The sequence below is a fragment of the Varanus komodoensis genome, unplaced genomic scaffold (genome assembly GCF_004798865.1).
Source record: "Varanus komodoensis strain SLA01 unplaced genomic scaffold, ASM479886v1 scaffold5, whole genome shotgun sequence".
NCBI lineage: Eukaryota > Metazoa > Chordata > Lepidosauria > Squamata > Varanidae > Varanus > Varanus komodoensis.
Genome location: NW_025336087.1, coordinates 55,502,801 through 55,528,802, shown reverse-complemented (window position 1 = coordinate 55,528,802; position 26,002 = coordinate 55,502,801).

The following is a 26,002-nucleotide window of genomic DNA, read 5'->3' as shown; positions in this document are numbered from 1 at the left end:
TCTGATCTGACTACTGACACGAGTGATACAGCTCACCTCACCACTGGACAAAGGGGCTCTCTTTTATTAGTCTCTAGTGGCCATAAAAAGATGAAGGCTTACCTCCATGTTTGGTACCACAGGACCATTCATTCAGGCATCCAAAGATACTCTTTCTCAGACCATTTATTCTGCAAGCCACTTTACAAGACTGTACAACATGGTTAAGTTAGATTGACTTCTGATTTCATTTTCATTTAAGTTAGATTGACTTCTCTGCGTGATTTGGTGGTTCCTTGCCCTTTTTTGTCTCTTTTCTCCACCCCACCCAATTTTTCTAAAAGTAATCTTTTTATACCCTGACATTTGACTGTGTACTTTTAAACAGGAATATCTCTCCAAAATATGCTAACAGAGCAATCCTAGACATGCCTATTCAGAAGTAAGCACCATTGAGCTCACTGACACTTACTCCCAGGTAAGTTCTTGTAGGATTACAGTCTAAGACTGTGACTGGGTTCAGACAACATGACAAGCCAAGGTGGTTTTTTACTATTGTTGGTTAGTCATGTTGGTCTGAACCCAGTCATGGCATTTCATCATGGTAAGTTTGGTCTTTAAAAACCATAACAAGAAACAATGATTTGTTCTATGGTTTTTCAGTACCACCGTGGCTTGTTGTGTTTTCTGAATTCAGGATTATGGTTTCCTTGATCCTTGCACACAACAAGCACAGTCCCCTCCAAGACCAGCAACTGCAGGAAGCACTCCAGACATCCCGTCTCTACATGGACACCAATGAAAAAGAGGCAGACAGTATAGGCAGGGCGTGCAACACCTTGGAACTGAATTTCAGGGGCAGTGGTTCATGGGATATATGCCAACAGTGGGAAGGATTGAGTAGAGAGGATGAAAGCCATGATCATCTGTTGGGAAGATCATGGTAAAAAAACCATGAACCAGGATAACCACACAGAGTTGCTTGTCATTCTGCGTGAACACAGCCAGTGTTAAGTTATCCCTTATGTTCCAAGCAGGATTCTGTAAGATCTGAAATTCTCTGTCTTCTCTCTAGAGCTGAGCTGAAAGGGGAAGGCATGGCCAACAGGGCTCAAACTCCCCAAGAAATTGAACAGACTGGAGTATTTAATCATGGGTCAGCTGGTAGCCAAACTTTTGGTTATGGCATGTGCAGGGGACACTCTTATAAAACCAGGACCCAGTCTTACAAATCCATTTCCTTCCCCATCTGTGGCACACCCATATCAAGTTTCTTTCTGATCACACACAAGAGAGATATTGCATCACAGTAGATGATAATATGATCTTCCCAGTTTTCTTAAAATTGGGAGTGGGATTCTGCACAAAGATCACTGCTGGCCCCACTGCCTTATCATCATGAAGTAACCTTACAAAGACCCAAATCCTCTCTCTTAGGTCCTGATCGGGTAGGGAATTCTTGATATCTCCAAACATGACCATAGTCCAGTTATTGGCCCAGGATGATCATTACAGAAGGGAAAATTCATTTTGTACCAACAAACCAAACCCACAAAACTAAGCAACAAGCAAACAGGTAAAATACGCCCCTGTATGAAGATATATGAAAAGGTTTTCTGCAACTCCCCCTTCACCATCTGAACTGTCTGTTGTGTGCATATATGCAGCCACATTATATTCTTTTTGCTTATCCAGTATAAGAGATGACATCAGATTTGCTGATGCCCAGAAGCAAATCATGCAATATTTAGTTACAAGATTATGAGAGATACTCTTGAATAACACACTCCTTGTAAGCAATTTTGGCGCTTTAAAGGGTGATAGCTGAATGAATGGCTTGAGTCTATGTGCCTACCATTCTCTTCCTTCCAAAGGTCAGGTAGCAATCCAAAAAGACTGGATTGTTCTCAGGCGTTGTGAGAGGCTGTCAGTTTATTACCTGTGAGAATAAAATAGGTGGGAGATTCACCTTCTTAAAGATGGCACCCTTGGCAGATACCACTTTTAATCCTAAGAGCAAGCATGCCAGGTTCAGCTGATGCCATCCATCCAGCCAGCCAGCCAGCCATCCATCCATTTCATTCCATTTCTATGCCGCCCCATAACCTGAAGTTTCCATGATGGCTTACTAATGCTAAAACAGCATACAATACATAGCATACAATAAAACAATAATCAGATAAAATGGATGCAGCAATAAAATAATAATAAAATATACCAACACACACTAAATAAACTTTACCAATAAATAGACCAAGACTAAGCAGGAGACAGGCATTTATGCTTATTTTTGCCCATTCCCTCCTAGGGGTGTCTTGTTGTCTCCCCATCTCCCTCACCAGCCCTGCAGCATACCTGCAGTTCTGCTCTCCAGAGCAGGTGTGTGTGATGTGAGTGAGAAGGGGCACCATCAGAAGGATAGAAATGGACAGGTAATGCTGCAGGTGCCTACCTTCCACAGCATTACGATTTAGAGTCCATGCTGCAGAGCAGGGGAGGTATCACAGGTATACGGGCTCACTCCTCAGTGGAGCAGACTCTTCGGGAGTTACCAATACTCTTCTCCACTGCAAAGTGCTTCTTCACTTGCTTCTCACTCTGGCTTGGTGACGGTGAGGAGGAGGAGAAGTTGATGCCACGGCCTGCTTGGTCTTTGGCTCTCTGCCTATCGAGCAAGCGAATAGGAGCAACGATGAGAAAGAGGAGGTGGAGCAATAAGGACGGGGGACAAGGGCGGTGAGAAGTAGACTCACAAAGGGGGCAGCCCATTGGAGGCGTCTTGCTCAAAGGCTGTGAAAAACCCGGACCCTGCACTTGCAAGATGGCAGTCCTGCTCATGGGCTGCGATCCTAACAGATGCTTCATGTGGCTGGATGAAGATGCTTCTATTTCCAATCTACTTGTACAGGTTCCAGCCCAAGCAGGCGCAACTGTTCCCATATGATGATTTCCTTCTTCATATTGGGGGCAAGCATTGATATATTCCAAATAAAGAAGATCTGTAGAAAGTATTCCCAAAAAACCTAATTGTTGGGCATCATGTTTCTATGAAATTACTCCATTTTCCATCTTTATTAAAAGTGGAAGATGTCCTATTTGCAATCTGCAAGTGCATTTTATAAATAATTAGCTTTTCATAGCATAAATATGTTTCTTCTCAAATTATTTAGTCACATTTTGTGGAAAAAATACAATAGCTTGGCAATAATTTCACATTAATTTGAAAAGAAATAGCCTATTTACTCTGAGCAGGGCAAATCTGCCTGTGGCAGCAGAAACCATCAGTGATCTTGGGGCACATTAAAAACTAACAGATTTATTGTAGCATACTTACAGATCAAAGGTCTATTTCTGGTCCGTGACACTTTCATGCATCCATTCATAACTGTTTTCTGTTCCATTTCCACATTAATCTCTGAGAATGATGATTTAAAAGAAAAATCCTCATAAAATTCTTATTTCAAATCATACTTTAAATGTATCTCAGAAGATGCATGTCAAGATGTATTTTATTTTAAAACAATATTCTGAAATGCATCTGTATTTCATTATATCAGTGTTAGGAATGCTTCACCAAATTTGGAGAAGTGCCAACTTTGTAGGCTTGTCGGTCTGTTCACATAATTTCAAGAATTTTTGCAGCTGAAAAAAGGCTCTCGGAGTGACTTATAATGACTAACAGCAAGAGAATCCCTGCCCTCAGGCGAATGCTCTAAAAAGACACAATGCTAAAAGGAAAAGGCATTGGGAAGGAGAAGGAAAGAGAACAAAGCACAGGTACTCAAACTTCATCTCAAAGCTCTTCTAGGTATTCTTTCTGGCGGGGTGAGCAGAACAAGCAGCTGCTCTTGCACCGATCAACAGATGGGCTTGGTTGGTTCCTTCGTGGTGGTTTCCTCTATGCTGTGACTGTTGTCCCACTTGTCACAATGATCTGGAGGCAAGTGAAAGATGTGGCTAAAAGCCAAGTCAAATGGCACCCCATGTCCACAAAGTACGATCTGTGACCATTCTGTGTGAGCGCAGTGAATATTTATGCTGGTGATCATGCTTGCTTTGTCATTGTCTCTAGCCAAGTGTAAACTATTAGAATTAAACCTTGATCAGTTCTCATTTATAATTTTCTTAGTGACTCCTCTCTGAAAGTACATGTGTTATAGAATGGCAAAGTTTGGATGAAGAATAGGATCTCTCAGGAGAGTGCAAGAGTTTTCTTCCCAAGCTTGTATAGGATAGGAACTTTAAATGTCTTCCTAAATGTTACTACATATAACATTTGATGTTTCTTCTGTATAGAGCCTCTACTGAGAAAGACACTCCGTGGCATCAGTGGAGCAGACTAATTCATTAGGGCTTCAGCCTGCTACGCTTTAAGACTCTTTTTCTATATTTGGATATTTTTTAAAATATGGAGCACTCTTACAGAAACATAGTAAAGCTTCATACTGTTCACACACCTTTACCTCTTTCTTCTCTCTTTCTCCTGTCCTGCTTTCTCTCTCACAGCTTCCACATGTTTCTGATTGTCTCCTTCTCTTGATGTGACATCTGCTCAGACTTTTTCAATGTACCTGGAAAAAACAATCACTTGGAATGGGAGTGGGGAATCTTTGGGATCTTTTCAGAAAGCTCAGGAAATAAACCAGTGGAGGAAGCGTCCCCTTGCAGTCCTTCCAACCTGTTTTAAAGTAAAGGGGAACATTTAAGGAAAAGGGGTACCTGAAAAAGAGGAATATTACCTTGCTAGTCTCTCCTGATGGGGAAAGACACATTTCCCCTTTTTGCTGAGGAGCATGGAATTTGTAGTTTACTTTTCTTTCATAAGTGAATGTGGAGGCAAAGAAAGTTACGGACTCAGGCATGGTGAACAAGGTAATTTTATATTCTGGATATAATGTGTCCAGATCCTATTTTGAGAAATTGCTTATCATTTCCTCATGTTTAGAAAAACTATTCGGAACTATTCAGTATCAAGGCAACTTAGTTGGCATATTATATACATCTACCAGGAAGTGAAATCTTTTTAAATCAATGTGACTTACTTCTGAGTAGATATGCATCAGAGTGCATGTTATAATGTGTGTTTTGTTTTATTAGAATCTCTGTCCTACCCTTCCAGTGGTTTGTATTGACTGTTAGAGTAGGTCTATTGCAATGAGGTTAGAGAAACACTGCACACAACCAACTGGGATACAAGCCTATGGTTGTACGTGGTTCAAAGTGTGTATAACTCAAATCAACCACAAAATAAAAACAACATTAATCGACCAATTCCAATAGTTGCTATAAATATAAATTTTTGAGAGCAGATTTGCTTCCCCCTTCTTAACTTCAGGCAGCTTCTTTAATGTGTACAAATTTGAGTCTCATCTCTACCTTCCTTGACCTAAAAGTAATATGTATGTATGTATGTCTCCCTAACAGGGGTAGAAGGGGAAAGAAAAAAAATCTCAACACACTTACCGTTTCTTTAAGGAATACTGAGTTTAGGGTATCACGATGTCAGACCAAAAGTGTCCTGAAGTAACTTCAGGTCTCCTTGGCAAGTTAGAACAGGGCAGAGGGATGGCTCTGATTCTCCTGGGAGGAGAGCACCAAATTTGGTCTGGCAGGGCATGGTTGGTTGGTGCTGGAAGCAAGTTGATCCCCTGGAAGCAAGAATAAAACCACACAAGGAATGGTGGGCAAGTGGGTGTGGCTTCAAGGGATCAAGGCTCTGTCCGCCATCTGGATGGTGCTGAATTACCCATATGATCATTGCACAGTCATCCCTCTTCCCCAGCTCCAGTCTCTGTAGTATGAACTGCAGAAAAGTGGCGCACAAAACCCCTCTGAGGATGATCTAGCTGTCTGTGGCGCACTCAGGATCCCCTGTGCCCCACTGCTAGATCTTGGGTTGTGGAGACAGCCCTCTCTCTGTTTTAAGGCCTTGGGATGGTGGTAGCTTGGCTTCCACCCACCTCGACAGCTGTTGGATCTGACTGAGCTGGGTTGTGTAGGGATAATTTCCTTGCCACCTTTCACCTTCATTTCTCCCTTCCTACCTCTTCCGAGGTCTGGAGGGGCAAGTTTAGTCAAGTCTCTCTCTTTGGCAAAAAGTTTTGACCCCCTCACCAATAGATTGCACTCAGAAGAGGAAGGGAGGTGAAAGCCAGCCAGTCTCATGAGGAGGAGAGACTCCGGCTAAAAAAAACAGCATAGCAGGGCCCAAACATGGCACCCAACCCTCTTGGCTGCATCCTGCCTTCATTCGAGCCACCATGCCTTTCCCTCCACCTGGAAGGTGAGCTCACAATCACCAAGCAATGAGGAGGAATGGCTCCAGTTTGCCTCTGCTGCTTCTGCAAAGGCCTGTGTGGGGTTGGCAAGCTGCCATGATGGGAACCCAACCCATCCTGCACAGCAGAAGAGCTTTCCAACAAGTTTTGCAGCTGTGCAGAGTCACGGTTGCTGAAGCAGGACTCTTCCTCCTAGGTAGAACTGCTGGCCAGCCTCCAGCCCATAAACTTTTACTGGACAAGAAGGAAATAATTCCAAACACAAGAGCAATCTCTTTTCCAAACACATTTGCTTGCAAAAAGAGTTTACTGCATTTGGGACACCTCTAATTTGTGGGGCCCTGGATTTCTGCCCTTTGGTCTGCTATTAACCACCCCAATGATTCCAGGCTCTTCACAGGACATGAAAACCAGGAGTTATGGGATATGCCATTTCCTCTTTATCCAGGCTGAAATTAGGAGCTCCCTGGCAGGAAATAACATCCTGGAGTACCTTTAAAGCAGCATTTGAAGTTAAGGAGAATCTATCCTTCTAGTAAAGCCATTCTGCTGCTTGTTGCCCACCAACCTTTATCAGGATTTCTTGGACTCTGTAGCAGTCCTCTTCATGTGGACACACGCTGATAATGCTCCATGCATGTGCCCACACACATGCTTGTACATGCTGTCTCTGCCACACAAGCCTTCCCTTCATTGTACCTATGACACCCACACTGAACAGAACCCTGCTGCTCCCAGGGTGACTGGCTGCTAGGATCATTGCTAGACAGGTATATTGATGGAAGGGCCAGTGCGCATTGGTGGGACAACAGCCTGCACACATGGGGGAACGTAGCTAGTTGCTGCCGACGGGGCTTCAGGCCTGCATTTTGGGCAGTGACATGCAAAGTACTTCGTTCCGTATGTGGGATTTTGGAATACTCGTGACCAGCTGGCTGCAGCAATATAAGCTGATGTAAATGGCAGTTTCGAGTGGCCATTACAAGCCCAATGGTCTTGCGAATTGATCTTTAATCACTGATGGCTATTATGTTGCCAGAGGCACCACTGGAGCCCCATAGAAAAGCTCCTTGCAGCTTTCCAAAGGGACCAGGGCACATCCATAGATTGAATTTAATTGTGATTGCATTTCCCACATTGGTAATCTAAATGCAAAACCTTCATTGGCTACAGTGTGTGTTTGATTTATAAATGCCTCGTCCCACATACACATTCTCTAGCCTGCCATAAGACTGGTCTCTGTGTTTGTTCTAGGCTAACAAATGTTTTTAGCAGCATCAGTGCTGATAGTGAATGAGAGGCTTTCTTGTTCTTATTTTAGATCATGGGTCCTCAAACTATGGCCCGGGGCCCAGATCCGACCCTCCATTAAGCCTCAAAGGTTTTCAACGCGCCCAGCACCAGCACCTTTCAACTGGCCCCTGGTGAAAAGGGTTGAGGACCCCTGTTTTAGATACTGCCTCAAAAGCTAGGAGGAAGTAGGCCTGCAATCTACAGAAAAGCAAACTCATGCAGAAAGTCCTCTCCTTAGACTTTTAGAAAGTGACTGTGCCATCCTAGGCATGCCAACTCAGAGTAGGCACTGTGTTCATGGGGCTTACTCCCTAGCAAGTGAACCTGGATGGTAGGAGGCAGAACAGGTACAGGTTCTCTTTCACGACAGAACAGGAACCATGGCAGCAACTTCAGTAATTGGATGTTTCCTGATTCTCCCATGCCAGAGCGCTTTCCTCTTGCAATCATGACCCTGAACTCCTTCTCAAACTGTGTCAGGATATTTGCTACCTCGCTATATATATCTGCAGAGAATTCATCTTGCAGGCATCGGCTTCCGTGGAAATAACAACCATGACTTTTCCCCACAAGTGCTTCAGAGTTCTGCGTCTGCCACGGTGGCATCCCCCTTCCCTGCTTCTGTCATGGCAAGAAGCCTCCCAGTTTAACATGGCATGATATCAGCAACCCTTCTCCGTCTGTGTGAGCAGGGCAAGCTTGGAAGAGGAATTGCTTCTGAGGACAATGGCTTGTCTGTCTCGTCCTTGCAGTCCACATTGGAGAGACATGGAAGACAGAAGGCTCTGCCATTCCCAATGGCCAAACCAGCCATTGTGAAGTTGCTAATGATGGCTTTTCTTTGAGGGTGTGCCTTTTTGGGAAAGCACTCATGGATCCAGACACAAACTCATTTTTGACTGTGAGTGTGGGCAGAGTGTAACAGGAGCTGGGCTTCTTGGCTTTGGACCCTGGCCCATACTTTCAATGTCGGGTGGAACCCAAGGAACATGAGGGCAGGGCTCTGGCATTGCCAAGCTTCCAAGCATCGTGCAGCCCAGCCTTCCCCTAACTTGGTGCACTCCAGATGTTCAGTATGACAACTCCCCTAAGCTGTGGGAGTGGGATTAATGACTGGGGTTTTATGAGAATTGGAGTCCAACCCATCTGGAGGGCACTGCATCGGGGAAGGCTGCTCTGGCCTGTGGACCAGAATCATGTGTCTGTCCCCCTGGGGTAAAGCTACCATTTGTAGCAAAAAGAGGGGAGAAGCAAATGAAGGAACCAGACTGAAAGTTCAGACTGATTTCAATCAAGAAACAGCGCCAGGAGGCAGAACTAAGAACGGGCAAATGTGTCGAGCTCAGTTTCCTCCTAGTTTCCATTGTCCCGCTGCTAAGTTTGTTCCATCCCGTTTCCACCTTGGACTATGATACTTTTTCTTCCACATGAAATTTCATATGAATTTTAGAGTGCAGTTTTCAATATATACCTGCCTGGTGCACCCTTTTTTCAGATGTATTTTTCCAAGTGATTTTTCCATTGACTATAGAAGTAACCTGTTCCATTACAGCTTGTTCTCCGTAGTGTCTATGTATCCTCTTACAGCATGGTTCCCCACCAGCGCCCCCTCTTTGACTGGAGAGAACTCCCAGGGCAGCTGACAGGTCAGCCAAGAGATCCTGGCCCTCAGCATGCACAGTTTTCGCACCCAGTGCTTCCAATCCATGAATGTCTTTGTGCTGCAGGGGCAAATGATACCATGGACTCTGGAAAAGTCCAGATTTTAATGCCTGCCTTCTCATCTGTGTTTCAGTTTGGGAACTGCAAATTCAGAAAGTTTGCACTGAGATGTGAATTAAATTAAATTCTTCTCTAGCCTCAGACAACTGATACAATTAAGACTAGTAAAGGAGCCAAGGAAGAAATAAAAGCAGAGGCAACTGTGAGAGCAGAGTGGCGGGAATCTCTCTTCCCAGGGGAGACTGATGCCGTGCCCAATGCGCTCTGCCAGTCTGGTGCTTGGCCCCCTCGCATCTCTCTAAGCCAGCAGGCAGTTGAAGGGACCTTGCAGGGGCCTGGGAAGATTAGCACGCAGCAGAGGGTCTCCTGCCAGAGGCTGTCTGGCCCACCGCTTGATTTTGCAGGCAAGGGGACACCAGGAGTAACAGGATCCTTGGGCTCTCAGCTTTCATTTTTCCACTTTTGGGGTTTTTTAAACCTCTAGCTGTCTTATTGTGGGGTGGCTGGCCTGACGATTTCTGTCATCGTGGCTGTTGCTGTTACAGAGTTCCAAGAGGATTTTCTGTAGTTGGCTGGAGGCTCTATGGGTTGACCAAGGAAGCTGCAGCATGTCCTTGCTGTCCCTTGGCCAAGAAAGGTGCTGCCACGAACACAGGATCACTGCCTCTGCTTCGTGCTCTTTCCCCTTCTGCCGTGGTCCCGATGAAAATCATCCCCAAAGATATTTGTCCCATAGGTGGTTAAATGCATCTTTGGCGAAATGGATCTTTGCCCTGCAGGGGAAAGCAAATAACAGCTTTGGGGAGGCAGGGGAATGGGTGGAGATCTGGATGAAGAAAATGGCATACAGGAGGCAAACATTAACCCATTTCTGCTGGCAGCAGGGTCCTTATCCATTTCATCTGGCTTTCCCCCAAAAACTGGAGATCAAGAAATGACCAAAAAGAATCTTGGACATCTTCCCTAAATGCATGCAGACAGTTTTCTGCATAGCACTTCCGAACCCTACCACCCAAAACCATAGGTAGTCATTATGGTCTGTGTGAGGAGGTAGAGTCCAAATATCACTAGTTGAAATATGGCTTTTAAATGATTGTGCCTGTCATGCTACTCAGCATAGAAACTGGAGTTTGTGGAAAGTTGCTGAGAATCCTGTTCTGATTCCCCGTCCTTGGGCCAGCCTACAATTCCCAGGATGCCCTGGTTGAAAAAAAAGCAACAGAACAGGCAGTGGCATGTGAGAAGGGGCCTGTGGAAAAGGTGGGCAGGAGAAGCAGTGGTTTGAGATAAAAGGATGGGGCTGTGGACCAAGGAGCCAAAGCAGCAAAGTTTGACTGCTGTAGACATCTATGAGGGAATGTCTTTGAAAACTTTCTGGAAACATTTGCTGTAAAGTTCATGACAACACAGGTCATTGGTCTGTTTCTGAGTACAGTTCAACATGGGGTCCTGTCCTGTAAACCTCTGTAAGCTTAAACTAGTAAAGGACTGGCTTCTCCCACGGACACCAGCCTGGATTTTATGATCTTCTCACACCACCTGCTTCAGAGGCACCTTTGGTAGGACCTGAGAGAAGGCCTTCTCTGTGGCTGCCCTCAGGCTCTGGAGCACCCTGCTGAAGGAGGTCAGGTTGGCCTCCTCTCTGGTGTTGCTTCAGCAGCACGCAAAGACATTTCTATTCAGGAAGGCCTTTGGCATATAAACTGGTCTGTTACAAGAGTTTGCTCTGCCTTGTAGTTCAACTAAGACTATCTTTTTAATCTGGATTTTTTAATAAACTGCACTGAGTCTCCTATGCTGTCAGAAAGGTAGTACAGAAATCAAATAGATATATTGGCCAATTGGTCTGGAGCTGCAGACTGTCCTTGCGGGGAAAGAATCTGGACAGAACTCTGCCTTGAAGGTCAAGAAGCAATGAGGGAGGATGTTGAATTTCAGATGCTCGTGTGCACCCACAAGTCACTTCTTCAGATGCAAACTTCCAGTGAAAGCATGCTGAGACAAAGAGGTGTGGAAGAGAAAGAGAGGCACTCAACAGAACTGTACTATCTGGCTGGTAAATAAGTCCACTCTAACAGGTGCTAAGGGAGGCAGTGAGTAAAAGGGTGCCATGGCTCATTTATACTTGCCACCATTTACGGCAGACGCCTTTGCTTGGTTTTACAAGCCCTAAAATAGGGTTGTATTCCTGAAAATTGGCCATAAAGACTATGACACCAAGTCTAACAGAGTAGCCCCAGTGTCTATCCATCCATCAAATACAGTTGTTTCTATTCATTTTAAGATTCAATTATTGGAGGCACACCAAGAAGTAAGATGGATGGGGCAGCCTCCTCTTCTGGTCTTATTGAAGCGAAGGATTGGACAGAGGGGAATGGGTCCCTCACCCAACTGGAGCTCATAACTATGCATTATGCTATATCAAAGTCTGGGCCAGATTCTAGACAGTTGAATTCCAATTAACGAATGGGTCAGGGAGAAACTGCTGCTGAGCTGAATAGCTGAAGAATTAGATCAGGAAGTGCTCAAGGTATGTAGAGCAGTTGCTGATAAAGAATTTCAATTACACAGACACTGATTGTAATAAAAATTGATGAATGTCGGGAGGAAGCTGTGCAGAGCTTCGTTTTCTAAGACACAGATGGAATCAGACTGAAGATTCGCAGCCATCATACTAGGATGGAATATAACCTGGTGAAAATTAAATATTTGGAAGTGTAAGATCTCAATGTGCTCATCACATTATCAGGTACTAAATTACATGCTAAGGAAGTGAACAAAAACCCTTCTAACCATGCTGGGATTAGAATAAAGGGTTTTGTAAGCTGTGAGCAATTTCCGTGGGTATATGATGGAGGAAACTGACAAGATCCAGTGGTATTGCTGAGAAAGCTTAGGTCTCTTCCTGTCCCAGACCTCTCTGTCCAGAAGGGAGTCAATGCCAAATTACTGGAATTGTGTGGCATGTACTAGAGCCTCTTCTTCCCTACTCCTTTCCTCTCTCTCTACTTTAGAGTAGTAACATAGAACCCCAACTTTAATTGGGGAACACCACGAAGGGAAGATTAAACCAATCCATTCCCCAAATTCTTCCTAATCTGTTCCCCAATCTTTTCCCCTGTCCCTGCACAGGGATTAAAAGTGAAAGAATGGAATCAGTGAAAGTGTTTTTCTTTTTATGCGTGGGGGGTTGGTTACTTTTTGGGTGGTGATGGTGGGGGGCATTTTAATGCTCCCCTCTTGGTATATGCTGATCTCAATCTAAATTGGAGGTGCACCCTCCAAATACATAAATACATGCATACATGCATACATGCATGCATACCAAATAGGCCCAGCTACATATTATGCAATAAATGCAATCGGTCCTTTAACCCGGAGTCTCTTGCTGAAGCTTGCCTGAGAATGGGAAGACCATTTTCCCGCAAAAAATACTGCAATGCTCAAAGTTCTTGTTGCCAGTGATGAAGGCTTTTCAAGTGAGGGGGAGAACACGCACAAACCCCAGGAAAGCTGCTCCCCTGGCTGGGGAGAAGTGGCAAGCCGCCAGGTGATGTGGACAAGGGTCCTTCTGGGGGTTCGCTTTGGCCTCCGTGCTTGTGTTTCGGCATTCCTGCTTTAAAGAAAATTTGCTTTTAAACCCAAGCCATCCTGAGCTCCAAGAAATACATGCATCTTACTTGTTCAAGTAAATATTCCTCCTGGATGAGATGTTAATCCCTGATTTTCATACAGCCCATCACCTGATGCTGCCTGATGGTGTGGAGGGGATGCAAGTGGAAGCCCCCTTGGATTTTGCTGCTGAACCAGGCATGGTTGGGGGCAGGGCAGGGATGGGGGGCTGCTGTGGATTCCTCTACCCCCTTTTAGCACCCAGGAATGCAGGCTGAATGCACAGGAGGCATCTATTCATTTGTTACCTTCATCCCTTCCATCACAGTTCAAGTTTTCTCCAAGGAGCCTAAGACAGCTCTCCTCCTCCTCCTTGCCATTTTATCATCACAACAATCCTGCGAGGTAGGTTAGTGACAGGCCTTAGGTCACCCAGTGAACATACAGCTGAGTGGCGATCTTAACCAGGGCCAAACCCTATAATCACTGTTGTTGTTGTTGTTTTCTTTCTCTACATGTATCACTTGTTTATTTCCTTCCTGTACTTTAAGTGTAGCTCCATTAAAAACAAAACAAACCCTTCTCAAAACAAAGGCTTAGATACTTTCAAAATAGCAAGCTATCTCATTGATTCTCTCTAATAGGGGCTGGCTTAATTAGGTACAACAAATCAGAGCTCCAGTGCTGAAACTTTCATGTAACTTTCTTCTCCCAACATCCCCTTGAACTATTTGATTCTCAGTAAAAGCTATAGATTGAAAAAAAATGCACACAGAAACACGAGTAATAGCATGATTAGCAAGACATAGCAATTTTGTTCTTCACACGAAGTATAATTAGGAGTTATGAAAGTCGGAAAGTATAATCCTTGAGTTTTACTAAGTAAAGTCCAGAATTCTTGCTTGAGGCTTCAGATTTTGCCAGATACCAATTTAAGAGCAACTCTCAACTTGATACCAGTTCTGCCTCTCATCCTTAGGGCTGGGGATGATGGGTAAGCAGAGGTGAAGGTACAGAATGGAGGCAGCAGGCTGGAATGGAAAGGCATCTAGGAGGTGATGAATGCCTCCTTGAGAGAGGGAGCCTAAAGACACCGGTAGGCCTCACCTGGATCCAGCAGAGGTAAACAGCTAGCGAAGTATAGCCGATATTCCCTTCCTGAGCAACGTGCTTGCGTAGGTCAAGGTGGGCAGCTCCAAGCACTCTTGGAGGAAACGGATTATCTCAATCCCTTTAAATTGGGCTTCAGGCCTGGCTTTGGAACAGAAACTGCCTTGGTCACCCTGTGGGGCGACCTTTGCTGGGATAGAGATAGACGAGCGCATCCCTGTTAATTCTCCTGGACCCCTCAGCAGCTTTCAATACCATTGACCATGGTATCCTTCTGGAGAGGTTGGCCAGGTTGGGAGTTGGTGGCCCCGCTTTGCAGTGACTCGGCTCCTACCTGGCCGACTGTCTCCAGGTGGTGGAGCTGGGGAATGCTGCTCTGCACCACGGGACTTGAGTTCCACAGGGCTCTATCCTGTCCGCCATGCTTTCCAACCTCTAGAGAAAACTGCTGGGGGAGGTCATGCGGAGGTTTGGGCTGAAGTGTAACCAATATGCGGATGACACTCAGCTTTACCTCTTGTTTTCATCCAATCCAAAGGAGGCACTGACTGTTCTTAAGCAGTAATGGACTGGATGGAGAATAAGAAGCTGAAGGTCAGTCCAGACAAAACGGAGGTGCCCGTGGTGGGCAGGCCATCCATTCAACTGGGACATTTTCAACCTATCCTGGATGGGCTCATGCTCTCCCTAGAGGTGGAGGGTTGTAGCTTGGGGGTGCTCAGGCCAAGCTGTCGTTTGTCTCACAGGTGGCCTTGGTGGTCAGAAGCACCTTCTATCAGCTTCGGCTGATCCTTCAGCTCCATTCCTACTTGGACAAGCGGAGCCTTGCGATAGGCAACTGCATGCTGCTAATCTCTCACCTGAATTACTGTAATGCGCTCTGTATGACACTGCCTCTGAAGATGGTCCAGGCACTCCAGTTCATTCAAAGCAGAGCTGTGTGGCCATAAATGAGGACCGGTCCTAGAGGACACATCAAGCCAGCCCTCCGCCAGCTGCACCGGCTATCTGTTGTTGCCCCAGTCAAAGTGCTCACATTAACATATGAACCCCTATACAGTTTGGGGCCAGGGTGTCTGAAGGAACACCTGTCTCTGTATATCCCCACCAGTCCTTTAAGATCTCCAATGGAGGTAAATCTATGTTTATTTAACACTTGTTTTTAGTAGTTATCTTGACTTTATTACTATTTGATACCTGTACTGCTTGCTTTGAATGCTATAGGCTCCTGTCCTGTGTATCATACTAATTTTATTTTATTTTGCATATTGGATTTTATAGTTTTATTCTATTTATGGTTTTATTCATTTATGTTGATTGTTGTACCCTCCATGTGAGCTACCCAGAGAGCCCTCAGGCTATGGGGCAGCATACAAATGTAACAAATAAGTAAATTAGCCATTGCATGAAATATCTTCGTTCTAGGCATGAGAATTTCATTTCACTTTGGATTTGAAAAGAACATGCCAACATTTGCAAAAAAAGAAAAAGAAAAATCCTATATGGGACAACCTGAACGTGACAGATTTGTCCATCCAGGCTGAGGGCTGTGAGTGTTCAGTTCTCAGAAGTCTGGGCAGGGATCCCTGTTTGTTCAGCCATGTGTATGGGATGGCTTAGGGCCGTCAGCTCCCTTTTTCTAGCAGTGTCCTCATCTTGAACAGTTATACAGTAAGCAGGTAGTTTATAGCCCTCTCCCTGCTGGGAACAGCTGAACTGCTTGAATTTCGTTGGTACGGTTGGGTGAGAATATGGCTGCAGCTTTCATCTGTTAAAAATTAGCAACGTTTGGCCATTTCTTCATATTTGAGTGAGATTGCAAAGCTTCAAACGCAGAAGGAACCAGAATGGACCCATTCACCCACCCCTGTTTCCCTCGCCCTGCCTGAGGGGCTGTGTGGGTGGATGACCATGGGAAGAAATGACTTTGCCATCTGCTCCTTTCAAGCACTTGTGTTCTCCAGACACTTGGGCACCACTCCCTCCCATGGAGAAGGGAGGCTGGGAGATTGCACTGAGCCTCCAGTTCTTAATAACACAGGAAATTAAAGGTGCAAACAGTAACTGAAAATCCAGCAGTTATAGTTTGACAGGAACCCATCGATTAGATTATGTAATAACAAAATTAACTCCCAGTTTCATTCAGTGTTGAATTCAGGGTGCTGCTTCCTATCATTAAAGCACTACATAATTTGGGATTCTGAAGGACTATGTACTCACACATCTCTCTGTTCTTCCTCCACCTACTAAGGTGCAAAGGCTGGGCAGGGTCTTCTCAGTGGTGGCACCCAGCCCTGCCATTTCTAGTTCCAAGGCATCCAACTGCACACTTCCTTGGATGTATTTAGGCATCATCTCCAAACCATTTTGCCGACATGCACATTTTATTAAAATCCTTTACCGACCTACTTGTTCAATGACCTGTGCTTTAAATTTTGCTTCTGATGTTTGCTGTCCTGCTCCCTACCTCTCCCCCTGCCCCCCATTTTGCTGTTCTGTTTTTTGCCACTTTGGAGTGATTTCTCCATGGTTCTTCCCTACATGGCTCTTGAGTACCACAGAGATGGAGCCAATTGAAATGGCCCACCAAAAACAGCACACTGTCAGAAGAGATGGTGATGGAGATCAGGTGGCAAACAATTATACGTTCAGCTTATATTCACACGTGGAACAGATCCGTGGCTCAGCAGCTCTGTGAGTGTGAGAAACAGGCCTCAACTCTATTGTAATTAGTGGTGCCCACTTATGGACAGGCATGTTTAGGATGAGGGTGCTAGTCCTGGCCTCTGTGTTTAACTTAAGTATCACAGTGTAAGTAATTCACAAACTTGACATTTTACTCATTCCTTTAAAATCTGATATGTCAGAAAATCTTAAGAACCATTTGTATTGTTTGGTGTGCATCTCGATGGAATTCTAGTGCAAACAGAGGGGGTGAGGAAGATTGTTGCCACCACTAAAAATGGAAGCAAACTTCATAGACAGCAGATCATTTGCTTGCAAATATTTGACCATTCCCCATTTGTTGTTGTGGTCGTTGCTGATGCTGCCGTGAAAAAGAGTGTGCCCGCACATGGAGGAAGGCTTGACGTCTCCCGAGGAAGCAGCACAGACATCCTTGGCATGATGCTTCCATGCCTGCTTTCCATTTCGGCGGTCCTTCTCTGCGGGTGAAGCACTGCTTCCTCTCCACACATTTTGATGAGCTGTCTTCTCTGTGCCTGGCTGGAGCACCACCTCTCATGCACTGCACTCTTTTTGGTTGCTTGCGTAGAAAGCACAGCCCTCCCTCAGCATCTCCTCTTTTATATGAAGCACCAAGTTATTCCAGCTTGGCTCTGGACTGTGTTTCATTACAGAAATTATTCATGGCTACATATTTATTGCTTGACTGGCTCAACTCAGGATACAGCAATTTTGTGGATGGCTAGAAAGGAAGCCAAGCATTTCTGCAGAATTCAAAAGTGACATGTGCATTTTTGCCACTCCCGTGCAGACTGCTTTGCCTCCGAATTCTATTCCTCCCACAGCCTAAGTTTCTGAAAGCAACCGCTGTTTGGCAAAAATAATTGCTTAATTGCAGCTTTCACCTTTCCCCTAAAATGTCTTTTTGCTCTCCAAAGGAGAAGCAGGGCTAGGCAAAGATAATAATATATAATGACGGGATTGTTATTCATTATCCTCTTTGCACAGTCCCGATTTTCTTTTGGAAAGAAAAAGCCAAGCCAAATCCAATCATGATATCCTTTATATTACATACGCAATCCGTACCTCTTTCTTTCACAATTACATGTATGTCTCCTAAAATCAGAGAAAATGACAGCTACCAATTATATAAGGGGGTACATTTGGGCACAATACTGGGTGGGTAGCAAGCCTTCTATCTCCTAGAACTCTGCAGTATTTTTGGTCATTTCTGTAGTAGTGTTAGTGGGTTATCTAGAGCAGAGAAGACAGGGTGGTCCCTTCTCTGGGGAGTCCGGGTAGGTTAGGAGCCCATGACTCCAGTCTGGGGGCTGCTTGAGGAATCTGCAGTTGGGGAAACAGGGGCCAATGGGGGGCTGCAAAGCCCTGGAGCCTTCTGGGCTCCCATAAGTATCAATTCTATGAAGCCATGTGAAGCAATGTGCTTCCCCAAGTTCTTTACTAAGCCTATGCAACAATAAAGGAGTAGGGAAGGGAACTGGCTGTAGGCAGTGAGCAGAAATCCCATAAAAAAGCAAAAGCAGCCCAGAGGATCTCCTGCCACATGTTCTGGAGTACTTGGCTTGGGAGAAGGGGCTTCTCCCTGCCTGGAGGGCGCAGTGCTGAATGGGCCGAGCGGCTTCCCTGCCTTGGGTGCGGTAGGGCTTCCCCGTGCCAGCACCTGGCCCTTACTAAGCTTTGTGATGGCTGGTGGCTTTGCTAGGAGGAAAGCCCACTCCGCCTGGTGTTTAGGATCTCCAGGATTTGTTTCCACTGCCCAGTTCAATTCAGATTTGGTTCCCATGATGGGCATGTGCTGGTAAATCAGTGCCTTCCACAGAGCAGGGTGCTGAGCCTTTTTCAGCCCAAGGGCCAAATGACGGTTTGGGGAAACTCTCCGGGGCTGCCCTCCAGCGGTGGGCAAGGCAGAGGGCAAGCAGAGCACAGCCCGAAATGCACTTGCATCCCATGGCATATTGAGGCTTAACCCTTGTGTTGCCAGGAGCTAAGCCTTTGAGAGACATTTCATACTTCTAGACTCAGGAAAACTGGAGAGAAGTTGGGAAGCTGCCAGATAATCGGCGAGTGGAAGGAAAGAAACCGCCCATCTAAGGAAACCCAGAGGCTGCGGTGAGGAGTGCAGAGAGCTGGATCTGGGCCCAAGCTGCCTCTCCTTGGTTTAGAGGAAGCTCTTTGCATGTCTCTGGAGCTCCCATAAACTCCCTGAGAGCTTCTCTGAGTGAGCCGCATCACACATGGGTGGGAGATGCGAGCCAGGAGATGTGTCCGGAGCAAGGGGACTGTGCTCCCCACGAACACCAGCGCATCATGGTGCAGTTCTGATGATCGTGGTCAAGCGTGCCACAAGGATCCAACTCCTCTTTGCACGCTCAGAGCCAACTGGTGTAATTTTCTCCTCCCTTCCGAATGATCATGTAGTTATTATGCTTCTTGAGTAAAGTGCCTATGAGCAAATTTAATTAGTCAGTTAAATGAAAGTGTCAGAAATTTAGGATGCATTTTTGTAGTAAATTATAGCCCAAGGTATTTCTTAATTTGCTTTGTGTGGCTTCAGCTGGAAAAGTCTGTGTATAATATTCTATTTGTTCAGCTTGGATGAAGGTCGCCTCACTTCTACTCGCAATCTTCATGCCGGTTGACCACTTCATAGCTGCCTGAATATTAATAAGAAGGAAAATGGCTAAAGACACAGACATGCACATATGGTGTGGCATTTACAAATCCTGCCATAAGCCTGTTGCTTCCAGCAATGAAACAAAGCTCTTTCCGGCTCTCTAAATCATAGACTTTGGATGTTAATTCCACAGGCAACATTAATAGGTGTAAAATAATGCTAATTATAACCATGGCAACCAGATTTCTTGGTACATTAGCAGGAAAAGCTTGCATTGTAGGTCAGGAATAGCATCCCAGCATGTCCACATCCACTAGCCCTTTTGATAGTGCGGGTATTAAGTAAGTGCTCTGCTAAGATTTGAAGAAGGGCTGTGCGGTGGCACCAGTATTTTTTAAAAGGACAGAACAGTCTTTATTGAGAAGGGTGAGGGGAGGGGAGGGGGATGGAAGAAGTACCTTTTGTTATGCTTGCCTTGTAGCTATTTGGCTTTGTAGCTTATTCAGTGGAAAAAGATTGGCACAGTTCTCTGATTTCTGTTGAAGCTATCCCATAATAGCAGTGCTATGCAAATGCATCTGAAGGCTTTCCTAAATCTCATTTTTATTTTGCTGGAAGTAGAATTTTAAGTGTCAGAATTTATTTGTGGGGTAGGTTTTAACCCACAGATGGTCTTGTAAAAAGCTGACTCGATGAAAGAAGGGAGAACATACAGACATATTTATTTATTTAAGAAATGTCTTACCCAGTTTTTCCTACTTCAGAACAACCCTGAAGTGGGGTGCCAACAATAAAACACAATAAAATAATACACCATTGACCACAAAACCCATAATCAGAAAGCAAATAACAGCAATAGATAAATAGCTGTTTGCATTAGCAAAAGGAAAGGGAGAAAATTTAATCAAAAGCCTTGGTAAACAAATAGCTCTTTAGCTGAAGCCGAAAGCTTGGAACTCTTGGCACCTCCTGTATGAGAGGGAGGAGGGTATTTTGCCGTCAGGGGCTTCTCTTGAAATTGTCCTCTTTTAGGTTGAGGCAAATCAAACTGCAGGTAAACGTAGCAACTCCGGGAGGGAATCCTTACCTGAGCTTAACAGCTAGGTCAGGTGCTCCATCAAGTAATTGGATTCTAACCCATGTAGGGCTTGATATATCCAGATTAGCACCTTGATCCTGTCTTGGCAGCCTATGGGTAGCTAGTGCAACCAGTGTGTTGCATTAGCCATTCCTTTTTTTTTTAATAGGTTTAATTCAAAATTATGATCCTAAAAACAAAGAAAAACTAAAAACAACATCAAAAACATCGGGCCTGCTGGGTCAGTCCCCACATTTTTTTCCATTTATGATAACTTAAAAACATATTTAAATCTATACAAAATCCCGTTTCTCTAGCCAATAATAAAAAGAGTCCCAAGTTTGATAGAAGTCAGTATCTTCTTTCTCCTTCATTGATGAAGTCAATCTATCCATTTCTGCACAGTCCAAGATCTTTTTTAGGATCAATTCGTCGGTGGGTGGTTCTTCACTTTTCCAGTGTTGAGCAAATGCAATCCTCGCCGCAATAATTACATGTAAAATCAAATACATTCCTTGTTTTCTAATATCAACAGGTACAATGCCTAACAAGAAGACTTCAGGTTTAAAAGCTAAAAGTTTTTGTAACATTTCCTCAACCCATTTATGTATTTTAATCCAACACTTTTTTGCGTTATCGCGAAATAAAGGTAAAGGTAAAGGTTTCCCCTTGACGTTACGTCCAGTCATGCCTGACTCTAGGGGGTGGTGCTCATCTCCGTTTCCTAGCCGAGGGAGCCAGAGTTTGTCCGCAGACAGTCTCCGTGGTCATGTGGCCGGCATGACTAAACACCGAAGTGCACAGAATGCTGTTACCTGCCCACCAAAGTGGTACCTTTTTATCAACCTGCGTTTGCATGCTTTCGAACTGCAAGGTTGGCAGGGACTGGGACAGAGCAACAGGAACTCACCCCGTTGTGCAGATTCGAACCGGCGACCTTTTGATCAACCGGCACAGCAGCACAGCAGTTTAAACCACTGCGTCACCTGCATCCCTTATCACGAAATAGGTCATTCCCATTCAACAGCCCCTTAGCTGCCTTTTGCACTAGCTGCAGCCTCCATGCCAGCCTCCCAGGCTGCCCCATGGAAAGCACTTTGCAGCCTTGTGGTCACTAGTCCAGAGATCACTGTGGGCAGGCTATCCCCATCCAGAAGCAGTTGAGGCTGCTGCACCAATGACGCTGGGAAGAGGCCTCGTCCTGCTGGATGCTGATAGAGAATCTCGGTTCACTCTGCAGGCATGGGTACCACCAACCCCCTGCACCTCCGTCTTCTCCGGATTCAGCCTTAGCTCAATAGCCTTCACTTTACAGCAGGCTGTACCCTATCAGTAAAGCAGAAAATATTTAATCTAAAAAATAAAATGCAGATACACATTAGTACTCATGTCTTATGTACATGAAGTACCCTTGGGAATGTATCTTCTCACTGTCAAAACCTCTCAATCTCAGACAGTGATGGACTAATACATTATTTGGGCCCACTCAAAGTCTATTTTTCACCAACTTCTTAAGAGAAACTTGAGAAAATTTACTCAATTCCTTGCTTGTTCCTTGGGCTTCAAAATTGCAAATTTTCCCAGACGCCTTCTGAAGACACTGGTGTTCTTCCTCAGGATTCCACACAATCCACACAGTTCTGCTCTGTGTACACGCAAGTTCAAGATGTGCAGCCACAGCCAAAGTACCAAATGCAAGCGCCTGCAAATGTTTGCAGCCTTAAAGTAGAAAAGGGTTTAGGTTAGGGTTAATTAAGCCATCCTGGGATGTTTTGTAAAAGACGGGGTATAAATATTGTCAACAAATAAACAAATAGTGATGCCAGTTAGGTATACATACATGAAATGTAACAAGAAGTTTCTGTGATTAAAATGTGTTTAAAACAAAGCAGCTAAATTTGTATTTTTCAGGATTTGGGGTTATCAGTCCTGAATATTCTTTTAGCTCTTTTAGTGTTCCAGGCTGTCCCACTGAGGATCGCCATGTACCTATAGAGAGGTTTGCCTGGTGCTGACGCTTTATTCTTTTTGGCTTCGGCTGATTAATCAGCTGCGCCCCTACCTGGAGTACGACTGCCTGGCAACGGTGACACACGCGCTGGTGACTTCCCGCCTTGACTTCTGTAACGCGCTTTACGTGGGACTTCCCTTGAAGACAGTCCGGGTACTTCAATTGGTTCAAAATAGAGCTGCCAGGTTGCTGACGGGGCGTTATGTTCACATGACTCCAGTCCTCCGTCAGCTTCACTGGCTTCCCATTGAAGTCTGGGCCCAATTCAAGGTGTTAGTTATGACCTATAAAGCCCTAAACGGCTTGGGTCCTGGTTACCTGAAGGAGCACTTACGTCCATATATGCCTGACCGCCCCTTGAGATCTGCGGGACAGGCCCTTCTCCGGGAACCCTCCATGAAAGAAATTAGGAGGGTAGGTACTCGGAGGAGGGCTTTCTCTGCGGTGGTGCCCAATCTATGGAATGCGCTCCCCAGAGAGGTCCGCCTGGCGCCGTCATTACTTGTTTTTCGGTGCCAGGTGAAGACCTTTTTAATTAAACGTCACTTTAATTGTTAACAATATTTGCTTATTTATCTGGCCAGGGCGACTTCTTTTATATTTTATATTTTAATTTATTTTATATTGTTAATTTTAACTTTATATTGTTATTTTTGTATTTTATTGTATTTTATTGTGTTTGTAAGCCGCCCCGAGGCTTCAGCAAGGGGCGGCATAGAAATGTTCTAATAATAATAATAATAATAATAATAACAACAACAACAACCTTTTTATTTTCCCATTATTTTAATGTTCAGTTGGTTTTAACAGGGATTTTATCTTGACTTACTGGATGCTGTGCTTGTTTTGTTATTTTGTTTTTTCCTTGTTGTAAGCTGTCCCGAGATGTCAATGGATGGATGGGGTACAAAAGTTTCAAATAAATAAATAAATACCCCCATCCCCTGCTTGCTGCCCAGTCAGAGAAATACTTCTGGCCATCTAATACAGAGGTGGACTGTGCATTTAAATTATCACATGCAGGGCTTTTTTTGTCATAGAATGCACCGGAACAGCGTTCTGGCACCTTTTTTTGATGGATTTTTCCAAGTGATTGTGAATTGCCCTGTCGGGCGTAGCAGATCATTAACATAGTGCCGGCGGGCTGCGTGTGTGTCAGCGCTGGTTGTGAGGATGCTGCTCAGCTTGGGATGCTGCTCGGCTTGGGATTGGACGTGTGGTTGTGCTCTGAGTGCTTACTGCCAGCGGCGACCATTGTGTAAAAGGTGTAACCCCAAGACGTGAGTTCCAGCAACTTTTTTTTTTTTACAAAAAAAGCGGTGTTAACATGTATTTTAATCTTTTGTTGATAAGCATGGTGAAAGCCTGATGTGGATTCCATTAAGCCCTAGATAGCCTGAAACCTGCCAGCATATTCCTAAAACAGCCTCTTCTAAGCTGGTGCCTCCCAGATGTTTTGGACCACAACTCCCCGCATTTCCGACTACTAGTCTTGTGGGCAGTGGCTTTATTCATTTGAAGTACCGTTATCCCACTCTTCAGCCCCAAAAGCTCCTTCCAGTTAGTGGAAGAAAGCACTCTGTGTCTGCTGGCTCCCCTTAAAGGATCCAATACATACAGAAAAAGGGATGGGAAAGGAAGAAGGGAAAAACTTCTTCTTTTTTTTTTTTTTTTACTGCGGGGCTGGTTATACCATCCTTCTTGCCCTGCCATGTTCCCCTGAGCAGCCTACTAGAAGGGCAGCTATTCAGCTCCCATCATCCTCAACCAGGATGACCAATGGACAAAAATCCTGGGCTCTGTAATTCCAAACATCTGGAAGGCACCAGGCTGGGGAAAGCTGATCAGGAGGTAGAGACAGGTCCACAGAAAAACAACATGCTAAGAAAGATTCCTTCCCCTACTAGTATATTCTTATGCTCTTTCCTTCTTTTAACACTCTCTAATTATGTTGGCTCCAAGGAGTTGCTTGATTTACATCAGAATTGTGGGAAGCAAATTAGATTTGTTCTGGGCTGCTGGATGCTAAATGTTTGTTGATAGACAACTGAATAGTGGTGGCAGGAGCAGGGGCTGTGCTCTCCAGTCAGCCTTCCTAATGAAACCTGCATATCTAAGTGGACAGCAGAAGCAAGTGTCATTAAATAAACCTGTAAAATCATTTTGGGATGAGGACAAAGGATTTAATTTGATGTAGCAAATTAAAGTAAAACAATGAATATTGCCTGTGCTGAGAGGCGAGAAGCGTTTGCAATTAAGGATTCACTTTTTTTTTATTAACCTCTGGTTATTTTGGGCATAATTTAAATCACAATGGCTGCCACTTAAAGTGACGGTGTGGGGAGATCTAACAACTTTTAAACTTTTCCAGGCCTCTGTAGGAACTGACTCAGCTGTACTCACCCAAACATCCAGCTAGTTTTATGGCTGTTATGCTATAAAAATCCAGAGAGAGCAAGAAGATCCAGAGAGGGAAGGGGAAGGGGAGGAGGGGGAGACGGAGGAAGGAAGGAAGGAAGGAAGGAAGGAAGGAAGGAGGGAGGGAGGGAGGGAGGGAAGGAAGGAAGGAAGGAAGGAAGGAAGGAAACATAACCTTGAAAACCAAGATTTGCAATTTCTGATTAATATGTGCGATCTCATTTCTGCAGCCCTTGATTATGTACAACATTCTTTTTGCCAATGCTGCCCATTCCTTTCCTCTCTCCTACTCCTTCCTCTTTCTTCACCACCTTTCCTCACTCGTCAGGGCCACCCCCTCCAACATCCTTGGCTAGCACACCATGCCTCTAAGACGGGACCAGTTTGGCCAATGGGTGTGCTACTGTAGCCCAGAAAGGGGCGCACTGAGCTTTTGGTGGCATTGTGGCGGCTGGACCTCCCACCCCTGCATTATTTCCTTCGTTCCTACGGCTCAATCCGCCATCGTTTTGGGGCTGTAGGCCCACCGTGTCTGCATGGTATGAGCAATTAGCATGGGGCGCTATAGCACATCTGCGTTTGCGCCCAGCTGCTGCCCCGGCGGTGGTTTCCTGTCCAACAGAATTAATCCTATTGGAAACAGAAGAGGCTCAGTCCCTCCGACGGCTGACACCCCAGCAATAAAATCAGTGAATGGGAGGAGGGCTGCTTTGCTGCCTGAAGCCATCCTGGCCTGCCTGCCAGTTTATTATACAGAGACATGGAACTTGCTCAGGAAGAGAAATCACTGAGGATGAAGACCACCAGCTTCCTCCTCCTCCTGCTCCTCCTCCTCCTCCTTCAAAACCTTTCTGTGAGTGAGACGGTTCTTCCTCATCTATATAGCCAGTCAAATAATCATTGGGCTTCTGGAGAAATCACTCCTAAATCAGTCCTGCAGCAACTCTGTGTTCGAGCTATAATGAAGTGTGCACTCGAAGCAGCAACTTGACACCTATGAAGTTTTGATGGGCTTTGTGGGTGCATATGTGCAATTCAATTTTTAATGCTTCCTTTACTCTGGCTTCTTTTATTTTTTACACTTACTGTGCAGATTTCTCTGCCTACTGTCTTGTTATAGCCTCTTTCCACACAAGCCTTGTCAGTTCTCTGTCTTTTGACACATTTCAGTAAAAGGAGCG